The sequence below is a fragment of the Manis javanica genome, chromosome 5 (genome assembly GCF_040802235.1).
Source record: "Manis javanica isolate MJ-LG chromosome 5, MJ_LKY, whole genome shotgun sequence".
Taxonomy (NCBI): domain Eukaryota; kingdom Metazoa; phylum Chordata; class Mammalia; order Pholidota; family Manidae; genus Manis; species Manis javanica.
In genome coordinates this window covers 69,755,457-69,772,526 of record NC_133160.1, presented here as the reverse complement: position 1 = coordinate 69,772,526, position 17,070 = coordinate 69,755,457, and the positions used below count along the sequence as shown (strand labels likewise).

General features: G+C 41.7%; 1 protein-coding gene across 1 annotated transcript in view; it reads left to right on the top strand.

The window, feature by feature from the left end:
• Nucleotides 1-17,070, top strand: part of FGF2 (fibroblast growth factor 2) — a 66,927-nt gene that overhangs the window by 9,691 nt on the left and 40,166 nt on the right. The gene's annotated exons all lie outside the window — the stretch shown is intronic.

The window sequence follows — 17,070 nt, the reverse complement described above, 5'->3', positions numbered from 1 at the left end:
TATCCTTTTTGGCTTTGTGAGGTAGTGGCACAAATAGTTTCATCCTAATATTCAGATTTACGAGCCAGTATTCATCACAACAATCTTGAAACTCCTTAAAGGATAAAAATTGTATTAATTGTATGACAGAGTGAGTCACAGTCTTTGTGATGTGATGTCTGCGAGGGTGGGTGGGAGGAATTGCTGAATGACCTGTCTCATTCTACTTTCTAAGCTGAATCATTTTGCAAATACAAAACAATTCATAGATTTTTAAGTGGTCATTACATAAACAGGAAATGGAAGACAGTAACACAGTCAAATAATATTTCCATTTCAAAAATTACTTTTTGAAATGTATCACTTGATGAACAGTCTTTGTTTTGAATTAGTAATGAAATTAATCTCTCTACTGCCTAATATGTCTTTTAATCTAATACCTGCTGTATTAGATTCTTTATATGTAATTTTTTTTCCTATGAAGTATGTTAGTTTTCTTGCCTAGATTTTTTTTTTAATGCTCCTATGTCATTTGACCTTTTTCCTCATAGCTGTGTCTAGTCTTGGCCCATTTGAAGATGCTGTGCATGTTGTGAGGAGGTGTCACTTACTCACTGGCTGGATGACTACTTGAATCGGATGAGGACTCGAGAAGAAGGTCCTTTTCATCTTGGAAATTCTGATTCTGGGATGGTCTCATCTTGCATTTTGCATGGTTGGCCCTCTTCTGTTGCTTTTCGTCTTACTAGAAACAAGTTCGGAGAGCCTTTCTCTGAGTCATATTTAATCTTTGAATGAATGAATGAGTGAAAGAATTAATGAATGAAATTCTTAAGAATATGCTCTGTGTCAGCGTTACAAATAATATGTTTAGTCTTGCTTGCTAACTTTGGAAGCACAAGTATCATTATCCTCATCTTACTAATAAGAACAGTTTTCACTATTCACTTTTCAAAACATGATCTATGACAGGTAATTAATTGTGCCATTTTCTTAGTGTTTAGAACATAGGTTTATGGCCAGAATTCCAAATGGACAGACAGTGTAGCAGAAATTTGAACAGAAGTAGTGATTTTAAAAAATAATTTAAACTCTTTCTTGAGGCTTCACCATGCCCAGCCAAGTTAAAGTCTCTATCTTTTCTCCCATCCCTTCACTGCACTTTGTTGTTGTTCAGAAAGTATTTTTATCATGATTTAGTATATGACAATTTTTCTTTAATATTTAGGGGTTGCTTTCTAAAGAACTCAAAAGGTTTTTAAGTGGCAAATACAAAAATAGAAACAGCAAGGCATATTTAAAGATACATACTGTATAAGAATGGAATGAACCTTGAAAATAATGTCCAAAAGATGAAGATGCTGAATAAGCTAGGGCATGCAGAAAATACAAAGAGAAAACTGAAAGAATGGTTAGGTTAGCCCTTTCAAGGAAATTGGAGATAGGCTCACTATTTAAGGACATGTGGTGTGAGATTAAAAAACAACCCTCAAAAAAGCAGATGTACATGGACCTGTTTCATTTTAATCTTCTTCACCAAGTGAAACTGTGAAGTCAACCAATAATATTTTTGGCATTTACTATATGAAGACATAAAGACAAAGATAGACAAAGAGATATCAAGAAAATATTTAGTCAAACACATCCAGAAGTGTGTCTAAAGTTAGTCATTTTTCTCTGAAGTCACTTGTTCGCTTTTTTGACTCCTCTATATTTTTTTTCCTTTTTTTAAAAATTAAGGCATTATTGATATACACTCTTATGAAGGTTTCACATGAAAAACAATGTGGTTACTACATTCACCCACATTATTGAGTCTTCCCCCACATCCCATTATAGTCACTGTCCATCAGCATAGCAAGATGCCGCAGTCACCACTTGCCTTCTCTGAGCTACACTGTCTTCCCTGTGACCCCCCACACACCATGTGAACTTATCATAATACCTTTCAATCCCCTTCTCCCTCCCTCCCCACCCGCCCTTCCCACCCCTCCCCTTTGGTAACCGCTAGTCCCTTCTTGGAGTCTGTGAGTCTGCTGCTGTTTTGTTCTTTTAGTTTTGCTTCGTTGTGAGACTCCACAAATGAGACTCCCCTATATTTTTAAATAGTATCGCCATCTTTCTCACCAGCCAGGCCCGTCTCTTGAAGTCAAATTTCACCTCTTTATCTTCCTCAGTCCTCACATTCCTTTCTCAAGCCTGCACCTTTCAGATACCCAGTGTCTGTGGTTCTCCTGCTGGGCTGTGCCTTCTTGCTGCTTCAGCTCTAGTTCTCTCCCTGGCTCTTGCAGCTGCCTTCTAACTGGATGCATCTGTATTAGTTTGCTAGAGCTTCCATAACAAGATGCCACAGACCGGGTGGCTCAAACAACAGAAATGTATTTTCTCACAGTTCTGGAGGTGAGAGGTCTAAGATCAAGGTGCTGTCAGGTTTGGTTTCTTCTGAGGAGTCTCATTGGTTTGCAGATGGCTGCCTTCTTGCTGCCTCCTCAGTAATCATTCCTCTGTGCACACACACCGGTTTCTTCTTACAAGGACACCAGTCCAATTGGATTGGGGCCACCGTAAAAGCCTCATGTTAACTTAATCACCGCTAAGGATACCTGGTCTCCAAACATGGTCATTTTGGTGTAGGGCTTCAACATAGGAATTTGGGAGTTGGGGAGCAGGTGTGGGGTGGGGTACAGTTCAGCCCATAGACCGTCTAATAACTTGGATATTGTTCTTTGACAGAATAATCTTTCCGAAGGGCAGCTCTGATGATGTTGTTCCTATCCTCAGAAAAACCTTAGGGACTGAAAGAGCCCAGTGCTCTGGAGCCCCCATTGCTTACAGGTGTGGGCTCAGCTGGAAGTCTCTAAGAATCATAGAGAACAGAAAAGTTACCAGCACATGGGTGGTTGTTACAGATATCATAAAGCAGGAATGATGTTTTCTGGAAACTATATACAGGTAGTCAACTTGATGTAGGTAGGTCTTTGAAGAAAAATTCTAAGAGGCTTGAGAATATTAAGAAAAAATAACATAGTAAATAATAAATAAGCTAATAATGGAAGAATAGGAACATACATAAGCTTAATATGTTGATTTCGGTGGAATATCTGATTGAATTTCTCATAACAGTCTTCCACAAAAATATGTTTTCTTCAGGAGAGAGTTGAGAGTTTTTCATGTGTGTGCTTCTTAGGCCAGAGCTTAAGGACCCTATTTTAAAATGAACTGGAACTATGCTCTCTCTCTCTAAAAGGTAAATAATTAAGGATAAATAAAATTGGTGATAGGGATGTATTATCGTGATCTGAAAGTATTCTTAATAGATAGCTGACTCTGTTATCTATTACTGCCAAAAAGTGATGCTTTAGATTCTTATTCTGAATCAGTTATTATATTTGCTAGATCCTCCACCCAGCTATTAATGGCAGTGTAAATAGCTCCTGACAACAGCAGAATTCTTTTAGTCATTTACATATACATTTTGCAACTCAACTAATTTTTCTTGGAGGGCACCATAAGAAGTTATATTACTCAAAGTTAGATATTCTTTCAGTGTTTTAATGAGATTAGGAAAAAAATGAGTTGGAATATATGTTTGGTTACACCTACATTGACTATTTTCCAGACTTAAATTATTTTTGGCCATGCTTGCTGATATAGAACTGTAGAGATTTTATGTTGTAGAATTCTGGAAAATCTTGGCCTTCCCCCTGGCTATTACCTCTAGACATTGGTGGGTATTCCTCTTGGGCACCTGTTTTTTCTAGAATGAGCCTAATGCCCACCATGACTGACAATTAAAGCCCATGGTTTTGCTCTCTGGGTAGACCAGAAACTTTTAAAAGATCTGCTGTGGGGAATAATATTTGTGAAAGCCTGATTCAAGGATATATACTACATCTTTCTTCCAGGCTGCAGATTTTAACCTGGGGTGGGAGTGGGGGTGTTCCATGGACAACCCCAATTTCCATGATGCCTTGAAAATAGATGCAAAGTGTTATGTCAGGGTGTTTTCTGAGGAGAAGAAGATACAAAGCATTTTATTAGATTCTTAAAGAGTTGTCCATAGTCCAAAATATGTTAAGGATAAAATAGTATCACTATACACACTAGAGTATATCTTCTAATTAACATGACCATCAGTGAGTTTGAATGTGTTGGTGTGAACCTGTAGTTTATGATGAGTGATTTTTGAGAGCAACATCTAGGAAACTCATTTCTGTATTAATTCTAAGAAATGTTTAAGGCTAATGTTTATCTCATTACATACAGTCCACTCTGAGGCCTCTTGGGAGAAATTTCTCTTTGGTAACCATGTCAAGTGTAGTTATGCTTCTCCTTAGCAGCCAGTTTGTTTTAGCCCTATGGTCTCAGGGAACGTGGCTATTGCTTCTGGCTTCTAGAAAGCCAGATACGCAATGTGCTTCTAGCAGGTATAATCTCAATCCTGGCTTCATCAATTTTCAACCGTTAATTTCTATTTGTGTTATTTAAAAGCCATTTCTTAAAGTTTTATTTTGTTTATTGTCAATATCTTTGTAACTTTTATTAAATATTGGACCAGACAAGTCATACATCAGTAAAAATGATGTGTTTATTGATTAGTTATTATAATCATGAAGTGTCTACTATATTGTTATGTGCGGCATTGGGTGCCAGGGATTAAAAAGTCAAGTAAGATAGTCCCCTGCCCCTTAAGATGTGTACTGTCTAGTTGGACAAGAAGAGCTGTAAATCTCTTAAGGGCCCTGAAGTGTTAAATCTTTTTGCTTGGTTGTGTCCTGTGGTAGAGGAGGCAGTTGATCTTAAAAGGAAAGTTTGAAAAGGCTTCCAGCAGGAATGACCACTGAACTGGGTGCTGGGAGGCAAGTAGGTGTTTGCCTGACAGCTGACCCTGTCACCTAATCACCACCAGGAGGGTATGCTTTAGATTCTCATCCTCCATCAGAGTTAGAATTTTTGCTGGGTGTCACCACGCAGCTGTTAACAGCAGGGGGGCTGATATCCCCATAAGCAGGAGACTTCATTCAGTTATTTACAATTTTTTGCAACTCAACTAATTTTTATTGGAAGACAAATAAGGGCATGAAGGTCAAGGAAGCAGCACCGAGTCTGGGATGTTTTGGGAAGTGCAAGCGGTTTGCCATGGTTGGAGGGCAGGTTATGTGCGGTAAGAGTGAGACCCGCACATAGGAAAGGCCTGGATTCTCAAGGGCTCGTGAGCCATACTGAACAATTTGATCTTTATTCTCAAGGCTTTAGAGAGTGAAATGAAGGATTTTAATCAGGGGAGTAGGAGTATCCAACTGGGGCTTTTTTTTTGTAAAATAACTTAGGCAGGTGTGTGGGTAGACTGGAGGGTATAAGGCTGGGAGTAGGGAGGGCAGTTAGGAAATTACTGCAGTAGTCCACCCGAGGAACACAAACCTCTTACACCATTGCACATCAAAAGTGATGTATGTGCACCAGAAAGGAAGGGTCTCTATTTTGTCAAGTGAAAAAAATTGTTGGAGTGATACTGAAAATATTACTGTGTTTATGAAAATGCCTGCACACAGAAGAACTGTGTGCTTGCGAAGTAAATACGTAGACGAAGATCTGAGAAGGATGCACACCAGACTGCTAACAAGTGCTTGTGACTGGAGAGAGGAATGGAATTGGAAGGGAAGAGATGAAGGACAATCCACTTCTTTACCTATGTGTTTGGAAATTTTAAAAATAATATGCCCATATATTATTTATATATAAGTTTCTGAGAAGAATGAATGGGGAGTGAGAGAGTAGAGGTGGATGCTGAATACTATTCTCTGGGATGTGTCAATGTGAGGGGATGGAGAGGTGAGAGAATAACTGGTAGGTTCCTGTCTTGCGATGGCAGAATTGTGGGTGAGGCCTTAGGTCATCAGTCATACAGATGGACATGGCCCACCGGCTGGCTTGCTCATGAACAGTGCACAGGCCTGTGCCTACCAGCAGAAGGAACCACTTCCCACTCATTACCCTGTGCCTTGGTTTACTGTCTCTGAAGTCCAGATGCATGGCCTAGGTCACTTTCAGTACAGTTGCTTTACTTTGCTAAGGGAAATGATGCTTCATTTGTACTTGAAAGTGGAACATTATTTTTAACCCACTGTACATTATTCTAAGGGCACACCAAAAATCTAAATCTGAACGCATTCTGCATAATGTCTTTACTTTTCTAAGGTATAAGCATCATAACTGTGTTCTTTGGGCAACTCCTGATGGAGCAATGATTTGGGAAAGGCGTGAAGGGACTGGATGAGAACATAGGGATGGATTAAGTTCAGTGGAAGGCAGGGGACTCTGGGATGGGAGGAAGACATTGCAGTTTGGACTGTCCCTGTGGACTGGGTTTCATATAGAGCAGTGGTGCTCCCTGAAGGCCAGCCTGACTGTGCAGTCTTACCACAGAGTAGCCCTGCTGTGAGTGAGCCCTGCTGAGATCTGCCTAGGGCTGCAGGTGGACAGATGCTCATCACTGATGACCCGGCAATCTGGTTTTTAGGGGGCCTGTGTTAGGGCTGTCTTGCAAGGGAAACGGATGAGATGGGGGTGGGGGAGGTGGGGAGGGAAGGAGAGATTTATTTAAGGAATTGATTCCTGCAATTATGGAAGCTCGCAACCCCTTAGGCTGCACACCCAAGGAAGAGCTGGTTTTGTGGTTCGGTTCTAAAAGCCATCTGCTGTCAGAATTCTTTCTTGCTCAGGGAAGGTTTGTCTTTTGTTCTGTTTAGGCCATCAGCCGACTGGATGAGGCCTCCCACCTTAACGGAGGCCAATCTGCTTTACTCAGAGTCCACCAGTTTAAATGTAAATTTCACCCCAAATACCTTCTCAGAAGCATCCAGAATAATGTTTGTCAAATATCTGGGCACCATGGCCCAGCCAAACTGACACGTAAAACTAATAATCACAGGGGCTTGTTGGCATACATCTTAGACTGTCCCACTCCAGCTTGAATGGGACCAACCTATTCATGGTGATGCCCTAAGGCCATGGGTCAGAGCATCCCCAATACAGCCTCTCACTAACCCCGAAAGGCCTGGTTTAGCTTTGGTCCTCAGCTCAGGGAAGCTTCTCCCTCCATGGCTGGTGCTTGCCAGGAGACATGGAGTCTAGCTTCCTTCTCCTTCTTTTTTAAAAGTAGAGATATAATTGATATATATCATCGTATTCATTTAAGGTGTACAACATAATTATTTGATGTATGTACATATTGCAAAATGATAACCACAATAAGTTTAGTTAACATCTATAACCTCACATAGTTACAGATCATTTTCCTTGTCATGAGAACTTTTAAGATCTGGTCTTTTTGCAACTTTCAAATGTACATTATGGTATTGTTAACTATAGTCACCATGCTGTATGTTGCATTCCCAGAACTTAATTATCTCATAACTGTAAGTTTGTGCCTTTTGACCCCTTTCACCCTTTTTGACCACCTTACCCCCTGTGTCTGGCCACCACCAGTCTGTTTTCTGTGTCTGTGAGATCAGGGTTTTTGTATTTTTAGATTCCACATATAGGTGATATCATAGAGTGTATGTCTTGGTCTGTCTGACGTATTTCACTTAGTGTAATGCTCTCAAGGTCCCTCCATGTTATCACAAGTGGCAGGATTTCCTTCCTTTTTAATGGCTGAATTATATTCCATTGTATATTATGCATGTGTCACTTACCCATTGTTCCATCAGGGGACACTTTGGTTGTTTCCACGTCTTGGCTGTTGTAAATAATGCCACAGTGAACATGGGGGTGCAGATATCTTTTTGAGAAGTGATTTTGTTTTCTTTGTTTATTCCAGAGGTGGAATAGCTGGATCATATAGTAGTTTTATTTTTAATTTTTGAGGAGCTTCCACACTTTTTTAACCTCTTCCTTCTGTTTTCTCTTTTCCTTTCCTTGACATGTGTGGGTTAGTTTTGTTTCTTTAGGATTTCTAGAAACAAGAATAATGATCCTATACTAGAAGAGACTACACGACTAGGTTAAACAAAGACAGGATTCTCCCCGAGATCATGGTGACTTAGGTGTTTTGGGGATGTTTCAGGCTGCTGTTGCCTGTTGTCATGGACAGGATCTCTGCTGTCCCTGGTCTCTGTCAGCTGCCATTGGCCCCGAAGGCTCCTGTGCTGCACCTCAGCCCATTGGGAGCAAAGGGGAGTCGGGGCTGCAGTCTGATTAGGTAGAACAGGTGCTGGTTCTTTAAATGTCACATTCTGGTCTGTAAGGAAATGTCTGTTGCTTCTGTCATTGCATCATCTTCTCTTGTGGAGGAAAATTACCATTGGTTAGAAGCAGTGACATCAGCCTGACTAGAGGTCCCTCTGCTGTAGGTTGTCTGAGCCTCATGAGAAGCCTGAGAGGACATAGAAGTAAGGAGGTGGATGTCAGATGCCTTCCTACTCTTGAGAATACTGGCACTGCTGGGAGAGGGCTGGGGTGTGAGGGCGTGGGGTTAGGTGTTGGGCCAGGAGCCGGGGAGTCTGTGTGCTGAGGATCTCTTCACCTGACCCCTGGGCAGTTGGGTCTCCTTGACTGGATCTCTCTGTCTCTGTGTCCTCAGTGGTAAGATGCCTGCCTGCTGGGAAGCTAAAGGCCATGCCAGAATACCACAAATGCAAAGGGATTTCAACAAAAAGTTTTTTCTTTGGAGTAGGAGGCAATGCTATCTCCAGGAGAGGTGTGGCTGTGAACTGGGCAGCCTGTAGAGAGCACAGTGGAAGTGGATATAGCTGCTGTTAAGAATGGGAGAGGAAAGAGGTCTGGCCTATGCCCATGGCTGCTGGATGCTTGCTGAAGGCCTCCTTGAGGCTGGAGACTGCAGCATCTGGATGATTGTAGACTTCTGGATCCATTACCACTGTGACTGGTCAGCAGTGCAAGTGCAGGAGAGGAGGAGACACTGGATGACTCTACTGATGCAAAACTGGGCTGGCTTTAAAAGTGCAGGAAAGAAAAAGCAGAATTGAATCATGTTCCACAGAGGTTAGACTGATGAGGAAGTGAAGTCCAAGATACTAAATACTGGTAGATAAATGGTAGGATTGGGATCAGTGACGTTAATGAGGCTGAAAAATCAACAGAGGGAAATGAGGTTTTACTATACTGGAGTTTAAGTAAAGCAGTTCTGGAACAATGGCCTGGGCGTGGGGGTGGTAAATACAGGATGCTAGATTTGGTAAAGCAGGAACTTTGGGGCGAGGCTGCTCATGGGTCTCCTACATGAATAGCGAAGTCTTCCAAGACAATGATGAGACGTGGGGTGCCTGGTGTTAAGCTCTCGGTGAGGGTGAGGGGCAGTGACCAGCCAGCAGATGGTACCGACAGGGAGGTGACAAAGACGTGGACCCTGCCATCGCGGGAGGCCAGGGAGGGCTATGGGCCAAGCGAGGAGAGGCCTGATCCCAGTTAAAGTGGCTGTTGAGAGGAACTGGCTGTGTTTAGCTCCCAGTAGTGGTCTAATAGCCTGTGGTGACCAGCAGCCCTTAGGGGTGAGATCTAGGTGGGGTAAGGAAAACATCTTTTGGTAGGAGGCCTGTTTTCTATTTTTAAAAACACTGGTGTTGAACAGGTGGTCTGTAAAGCATTTTCCTGGTTTAAAAGTCTGTCCTTGAACCTGAAAAAATACACATCAGCTGAAGTGCTCAGCTGAACGAATATGCCTAGATTCTGAGTCCTCCTGTGAAAATCTGCGTTCCCTTAGAGATAGGAAGTAGAATAGAAAATCTTGGATAAAATAGATAATTACATTAAACAGTATGAGTTGAGCAAAATGAGGTGTATTGTTCCTGGTGTCGGCACAATTTCCTTGGGAGCACCAGACTCCCTTCCATTTACCTCTAAATTGAGATAAGAGATTAGAGCATCTCAAACAGAAAAACTTTCTGTGCCTAAAGCCCTTCTCTAGGAATTAACGCTGAGACAATGGTAGATGCCTTTACAGGTGTCCAATTTCTTTTTCTCAGATTAATATAGCCTCAGGTATCTTTTGGAGGGAGCAGAAAGAGTAAGCCAGGGAAGTAGGGTGCAGGGGAGAAGAGGGGAGGAAGAAAGAAAACACAGCGGAGAATATGCAAGAGAAGATTTAGGCTGAAACAGTTTCATATTCAAAGCTCCTGAGCCTGGGGCCCTTGGTGCTTTTAAGGGAGTGGTTCCAAGTCCTGCAACAGGAAAGGAGCAAAAGCAAACAAGTGAGTGTTCATGGCACAGGGGAAGGAAGTCTATTTCAATAATTGTGATTTTAGGCTCCTTTTTTGCGACGGAAATGAGAATACTAGAGCCAGGAGCTCCATTTGCTTTACTGCTTGTGTACTTTTTTTTTTTTTTTTGGTATCATTAATGTACCATTACATGAGCAACATTATGGTTACTAGACTCCCTGCATTATCAAGTCCCCACCACATACCCCATTACAGTCACTGTCCATCAGCATAGGAAGTTGCTGTAGAATCACTACTTGTTTTCTCTTTGTTATATACTGCCTTCCCCATGTCACCCCCTACATTATGTGTGCTAATTGTAATACTGCTTGTGTACTTTTGTGACTTCTTTAACTTTATAAACTATAGTAATTAACTCCCTATCTTTTTATGATAAGGAATAAGAAGACTTACTATAACAAGATTTTCTTTGGGAGGATGAGACATGTTATTTCTTGATATTTTCATCCATTCCCCTCTTTTCCCTGACCCCCTAAACCCCCACACAATTGATTGCTTGGAACAAGGTACAGTTTTAACATTATTTCAACCAGCTGTTCTTGAAGGATGGCAGATGCGGAAATGTTGATGTGGTGCGCCTCCCAGGGGCTGTGTGGCTCAGCAACCAGCTCTGGGGAAGCTTAGGACTGCGGCTCTTTGATGAAGCAGTTTACCAACCTGGGACTCTTCTTCCTTATCTTTAATGGGGAGTTTGGACTAGATGATTTTTAAGGATCAAGCTTTAAGGATTTTTGACTCAGAATTCTGCTGGAGGTTCAAAGAATCGGTTTTGGGGAGGGGCTGATAATATCATAAGAAGCAAGCTTGGTCAGAGGAAGAGGGTATGAGTGCAGAAGAGAGGGCGCTTCATGCCAGTTTGTCCCTGCGGATGGCCAGAGAGTGGTCCTAAACGATAGATACATGAAGCTAGCCTTTTTCAGCCTAAAGGTGACTCTGAATGTGCCTCTAGGAGACACTGCAGCTACTAGAGTTGGAGTTCAGAGGTCGAACGACAAGCAGGAACTGACTATATAAATAGGGGCTACAGTTGATTCCTTGGCTAGATTGTGTTAAACAGCTATTCTTGAAATCAGAAAAAAATGCAAAACTAATCAAGTGGTGGTTCTTTCTGGCCCTACCCCTCCCTCAGTTCCTTTCTTCCTGTATTTTTATTCCTCTGTTAGGGTCATTCTCAAGGCTATATCTTTCCCATTTGTGCAGTTAATAGGTAGGCCTGGGTTTATGCCTCAGCCGTGCCTTCCTACTTGTACCATCTTGGATAAGTCATTTAACTAGTCTAGGTACCAGTTTCCTCATCTGCCAAGTGGGGAGACTAGCTAATAATCATCACGGTATTAGTATTATTGTGAGTATGAACATAGAATAACCCAGGCAGGGTGTTTGGTGTCGTACTGTCAGATGGTTAAGTCTACATGGGTGTCAGCTGTGACTGTATTCCTAAGTCTCCTTTTCACAGATTCGTATCTCACCCGTCCTCTAGTGCTTCAGTCACCTATTGCTGTGTAACGGATACCTTCATCTAGTGGCCTTGGATGACTGTCTTGTGACTGACTGTGTTCAGCTGGGTGGCTCTGCTGCTGGTGTAGTTGGGATTCCTCTGGTGGCTGCAGTCAAATGGTGGCTGGAACAGGAGCATGTGAAATGGCTTAACTCACCTGTCTGGCACCTTGGCAGGGCTAACAGGGATCCTAAAGGTTTCTTTCTGTCTCTTTATGTTGTCTCCTTAAGACTAGCTTGGGCCCCTTTTCACAGTGTATGGATCGTAAAAGCAAAGGGTCTAAGAGAGCAAGCTCCAGTGTGTCAGCACTGTTTACATCATGTTTGCTCATGTCCCACTGACCAAATTCAGACAAGGCCTAAGACTAGTGTCAGTATGGGAGGGGCTGCACCTGGTATGACTGTGAAGGAGTGTGGCTCACTGGAGCCACCCAAATCAGTCTGCCACATCCAGCTTCAGAGTCCCCTGTCTGGAAAACATCTTCAGTAGGTGTCACTCTGTTAGCTTGTACCTAACTTCACTTCCAATCAAATAAGCAATTCATCGTTTTCTCTTATCAGCATGGAGCTGGTGCTGGATCATGAACTGGATATCCTCATTTTGTGAAATTTCTCCCTAGATTGTTCTGTATCAGTTTTCATATTTACAAGTTGAAACCTGAACATTATTTTTCCCCCATTTTCATTTTCTCACCAAAATCCAGACTTGATGAAACCCTAGCATTTATTCCTTTGTTCTCCATTCTCATTGCGACTATCAATGTCCACATCCTTACCTGACACATGAACAGATGCAATAACCTTTCAGTTAGGTTTTGTTTACACATTATTTTCAGTGTAATACATTTCTTTTTAAGAACCTACAGTATATTTATAGTTCTTACTGCATTAAACCTAATCTTCCTTGTTTTTCTGAGGCCCTTATTTATCTGGCCTTATGCTCTCCTTCACTGTTGTATGTCATTGACCCTCCAGAATCAGAGAGCGAGGAGGGAAGGTGTATGTAATAAGAGAGCTCAAGTCCATCTGCATTATAAATATCTTAGAACACAGGGAATTAAGGAGGTAGTATGGAGGCAGAGCAAAAATCCTGAAGATAGAAAGATGTAAAGCAGAAAGGATTTTATTGTTGTTGATTGTGTGTTTGAGAATTAGGTAGGAGGAAAAGGGGGGAATCAGTGATTTCCTGGAATCAGAAATTAGATCCTCTTTAATTTCCTCAACTCTTGAAAATCCTGAGCTATCTTTTGTTCATTGAACTACTCCTGGTTCAGTTGGGTTATGCATCCACACAGTCTCATTTTAATGTTACCAGTGGTGCAGGGTTGCATGTCCTTGTGCTGTGCTTGGCACACAAATATAAGCAAAATGTAAGTTAAATTCATACTTTATATAAAGTAAAATAGACAACATCAACAAAGTCAGAAGGATGTCTGTTCTTATTTATGGGAGAGAGATACAAACGTGGTTTCATGAATTAACCATTAAAAGTAGACATTTGCTAGACACTGGGTAGATGTGCTTTAGATGCTGAGACTGTAGCTGGAATGAATGAAGGCTTAGCCTGTTACTCTGCAGAATGAGCACTATTTCTTCTGTAGATGGAGTACATAAAATGTGTTAAAAGCACGGGAAGAGAAAGCCATTATCTATATATATATTTTAGATCTATAAGCCTTTGGAGTCAGTTAGAATTTAAAACATAAGACTTTGAAAGAATAGCTTCCTGTTCACAGGAGGAAACAACATTTTAAATGATAAACCCAGAAAGGCATTAGTTAAAGAAGGTGAACAAGCATATTCAGTTATTCACTGACATTATGTTGATACTGTTCATTTCTATTCCAAAAGCATAGAATTTTTGGGAAACACTGATAATACTTAACCTCCGTAGTCAAGACACTGTGGAAGGAAATGGCAAACATTTTTGAAGAGTCTCATGCACCCCATCAGCTTCAACCATAGTTTCAAATATCCTGTTTTAAAGACCTCAATTCCAGAGTAGTCTTTAACTTTATTAACTTGGACATCAAGGCAGCTACATTCTTGAGGATGGAGACATAATCTTGTTTTGCTGTGATCCTGTTTTATTCCTTTAATTCTCAGCACTGCTGAAGAAGGGGCCCTGTCTCTTCCTGGAGACTGTCAGGCAGAGGAGCTATTTCCAATTTCCTACTAAGTCCACCCAGCTATGTCATGCAGGGGATGCAGGGAAGAGTTTTCCTTGGGAGGGCCTCTGCAGAAGCTTTGGAGCTGGGCCCTGAGCTCTTGGCTGGCATCAGGGTTTTCCGAAGCAGAGGCTGCAGTAATGCTTGTCACTGATGGAGAGACATGCTGCTGGACCCTTTTCGTGAGAGTCAAATAAAACTCTTGTCGTAATAAGCCTGCTTTCAAAGATGTTTTCCTAATGATTTTACCAGTGAAACAGAATGAATGTGTGGGAGAGCACAGTTCAATAACTGGAAAACCCTGGGCAGTGTCCTTTCCCCGCCCTGGGCCCCTGCTTGCCCTCCCTCCTGAAGCTCCTCCTCCCCAGGCACACACTTGCCGCTCTGTTTTCTGTTCTGGAGCTGCCTGAATTGTGTGGTCTGTGTAGATGAATGTGAACTCTTCAATCCAGAAAGAAGTGCCAGGAGTACAGTCATCCCAGCCAATTGGCATTCACCCCTAGGGGAGGTGCCTGACTGACCAAGCTGGTTGCAGTATCTCCAGGGGGCCCTAAATGTGGAGAGAAACCTCGGGCCCTCTCACATCATCCAAGAAGCATTGCAAACAGGGAGAAAGAATTGCAAACAGGGGAAAGACTGTAATCAGGTGTTCCATCTCATGGGTATTTTGGATTAGTTGCAGAAATACTTGCTTGAATCAGCTTATATTTTTGTTGTCAATCTGTGTCTGAGCTGCTTGTGATTTTAGGGTTCTCTGGCCAGGTTAATAGCTTTGAAATGGATTTCAGATTAGGGAGCCACAAGCTGGATTCCTGAGCCCCAAGCCAGTTTCGCATCTCAGACTGTGTGTGTGTGAGATGCAGAGTTTAAAGCTCTGTACTTGATGGTGCTGAGTGGCTCCCTCGTTAGCTGGGGGCATGTGTTCCACAGTCTGCCCCAGTCCCCACTCTCCCTGCTTCCTCATAGTCCTCTCACCAAGCTGCTTCACTCCTGTTTGTGACTTGCATGGTTCCTATAGGCCTTTGAATTCCTACCCTGTTTTTAGTACAAATGTTTTCTGAGTGTTCCTTGAATGCTGACCTCCATTTAGTCTAAGACAAATCAAAAGGTTAATAAAGATTGTTTAAGAATTGATTTGTATTATAGAATTAAAATTTAGAAACATAGCAGTTGTTTTCCAATGAAGATATTTCTAGGCTTATAAGCAATGGCCAACGTTGACTGAAGGTCTGACTTTCAGCAATTTTTTTTCCATATTAGGATTTTGACTTCATCAAAGGCCTGTCTGATGCTGGGCTTCTCAGACTCCAGAGCAGCTCTCCTTAAGCCCAGTGTTTGCATCTCCAGCTTCAGAAGACCTCTGCCAGAAGCAGTCTAGCTGCCTGCCACAGGGACCAAGGAGCTTCCTGTTTATTCAGTAAACATTGTAGGAAATACAAAGACCTGTGAAGGGCTCACATGTCCTGGGGTCACCAGAGCAGTTCTTGGAGTTTGTTCTTTTTTACTAATAGCAAATATAAAATTCTGTAGCCATCCAGCTTGCTGAGGTACAAAAGATCTTTTTGTTTTATTTCTGTATAACCCCCATGTACCACCTAATCTTTGAGTATAGTAACAAAAAGGTGGCAAAAGTACTCTCTGAGCTTCATCCTCCTTTCCTCTGTCCCTGCCCCACACCTGCTAAGGGAACTAGTCAGAGGTGATGAAGAATAGAGAATGGAAGAAATCAAGAATCCATGGTGACAGAATGATCCACAGACCACATAATGAGCCTCTGAATAATTTAGAATTTGACAAGTAGAAAAAAGCCATTAAAAAATGATTTTCAAGTAATGATTCCTCTTAGAATTATTTCATGTATTTCCCCATGATTATTAGAGTAAAACTATTAAAATTTAATATTACTGTAACTTCATGTCATTTTTTTTTATATTGTATTGTATTGTGTTTTATTCCATGTGCCCGCACAGGACTGAGGTAACAGTGAGTCAATGAGTTACGGAATGAAAAACCCTACGAGGCGAGTTAAAGAATGAAGAAAAAGGGAGGCCAAGTATTTGCTCAATGGGCTGTTCTACCTGTGGGTTTTCAATTTCTTCCATTTCTGTTCTACAGTGGAAACTGAAGTTACAGTAAAAATTTCTAGAGGAATCTACTTTACATTTCTTGGCTTTTATTTTTCTTTCTCAAACAATTTTGTGTATCTTGAAGTACATATTTTAAATGTCAATTATTAAACTAGATGAGATTTTGACTAGTTGGTTGACCTTTCTTTTGAGGTACATAGAGATTCACATGCAGTTGTAAGAGATAATGAGAGATCCCATGTAGCCTGACCCAGTTTTTCCCAACTGTAGCATCTTACAAAACTATAGTACGTATCACAGCTGGGATGTTGATATTGATACAGGCAAAATACAGAACACTTCAACATCACAAGGATTCCTTAGGTTGCCTTTTATAGCCACACTCATTCCTGCCCCACCTCTGGCAATTACCAGTCTGTTCTCCATCTCAGTCTATTTCTCCAATCCACCAATCTATTTTATGGCCAACTTATTATTGTTAGAAGCATTTTTCTAACAGTTGGCCCCCGGGAAGAAGAGACCACTGAACACTTACCTAGGGCTGATGACTTTGCAGTGGGAGCTGGTGTTTATGAAAGCTCTCAGGCAGCTTCATGGTGCTGTGCCAGGAGGCAGTGTGGGGTCCTGAAGTTCAGATCACTGAGACAGCAGTACTGCAACTATTCTTGCCAGAAAAATGCCCCTGCCAAAGGCTGACAGAATTTTGCCACCTCAATTATGCCATCTTCACAAAGCAGGCCAAGAAATGCCTGTGATGGCAGAGCATTTCTGTCCTCTCCCTGACACAAGTATAGTAAGATACTGTATGGAGCCCCAGGCAGCTGTGGAGAGGGTAAGAGAAGGTGTTGTCTCTACTCATCAACCTGTTGTGACTATTTCCTGATGAGTGTTGGGACTAGAAACTTTCTTTTCTCTCCATTTTTAAAGTTATCTTTGCTATTGTTTAAATCTGCTTTGACCCTGTTTTACACTTGAAGTTTCTGGAATGCCACCAGATGCCAAATAGTCTTCCTTTTTTCTTGCTATCAGTCAGACTTAATTGTCTGATGCCAGTACAGACGTAAAAGCCATTGCCATTCTTGAACAAGGAGCTGTGTT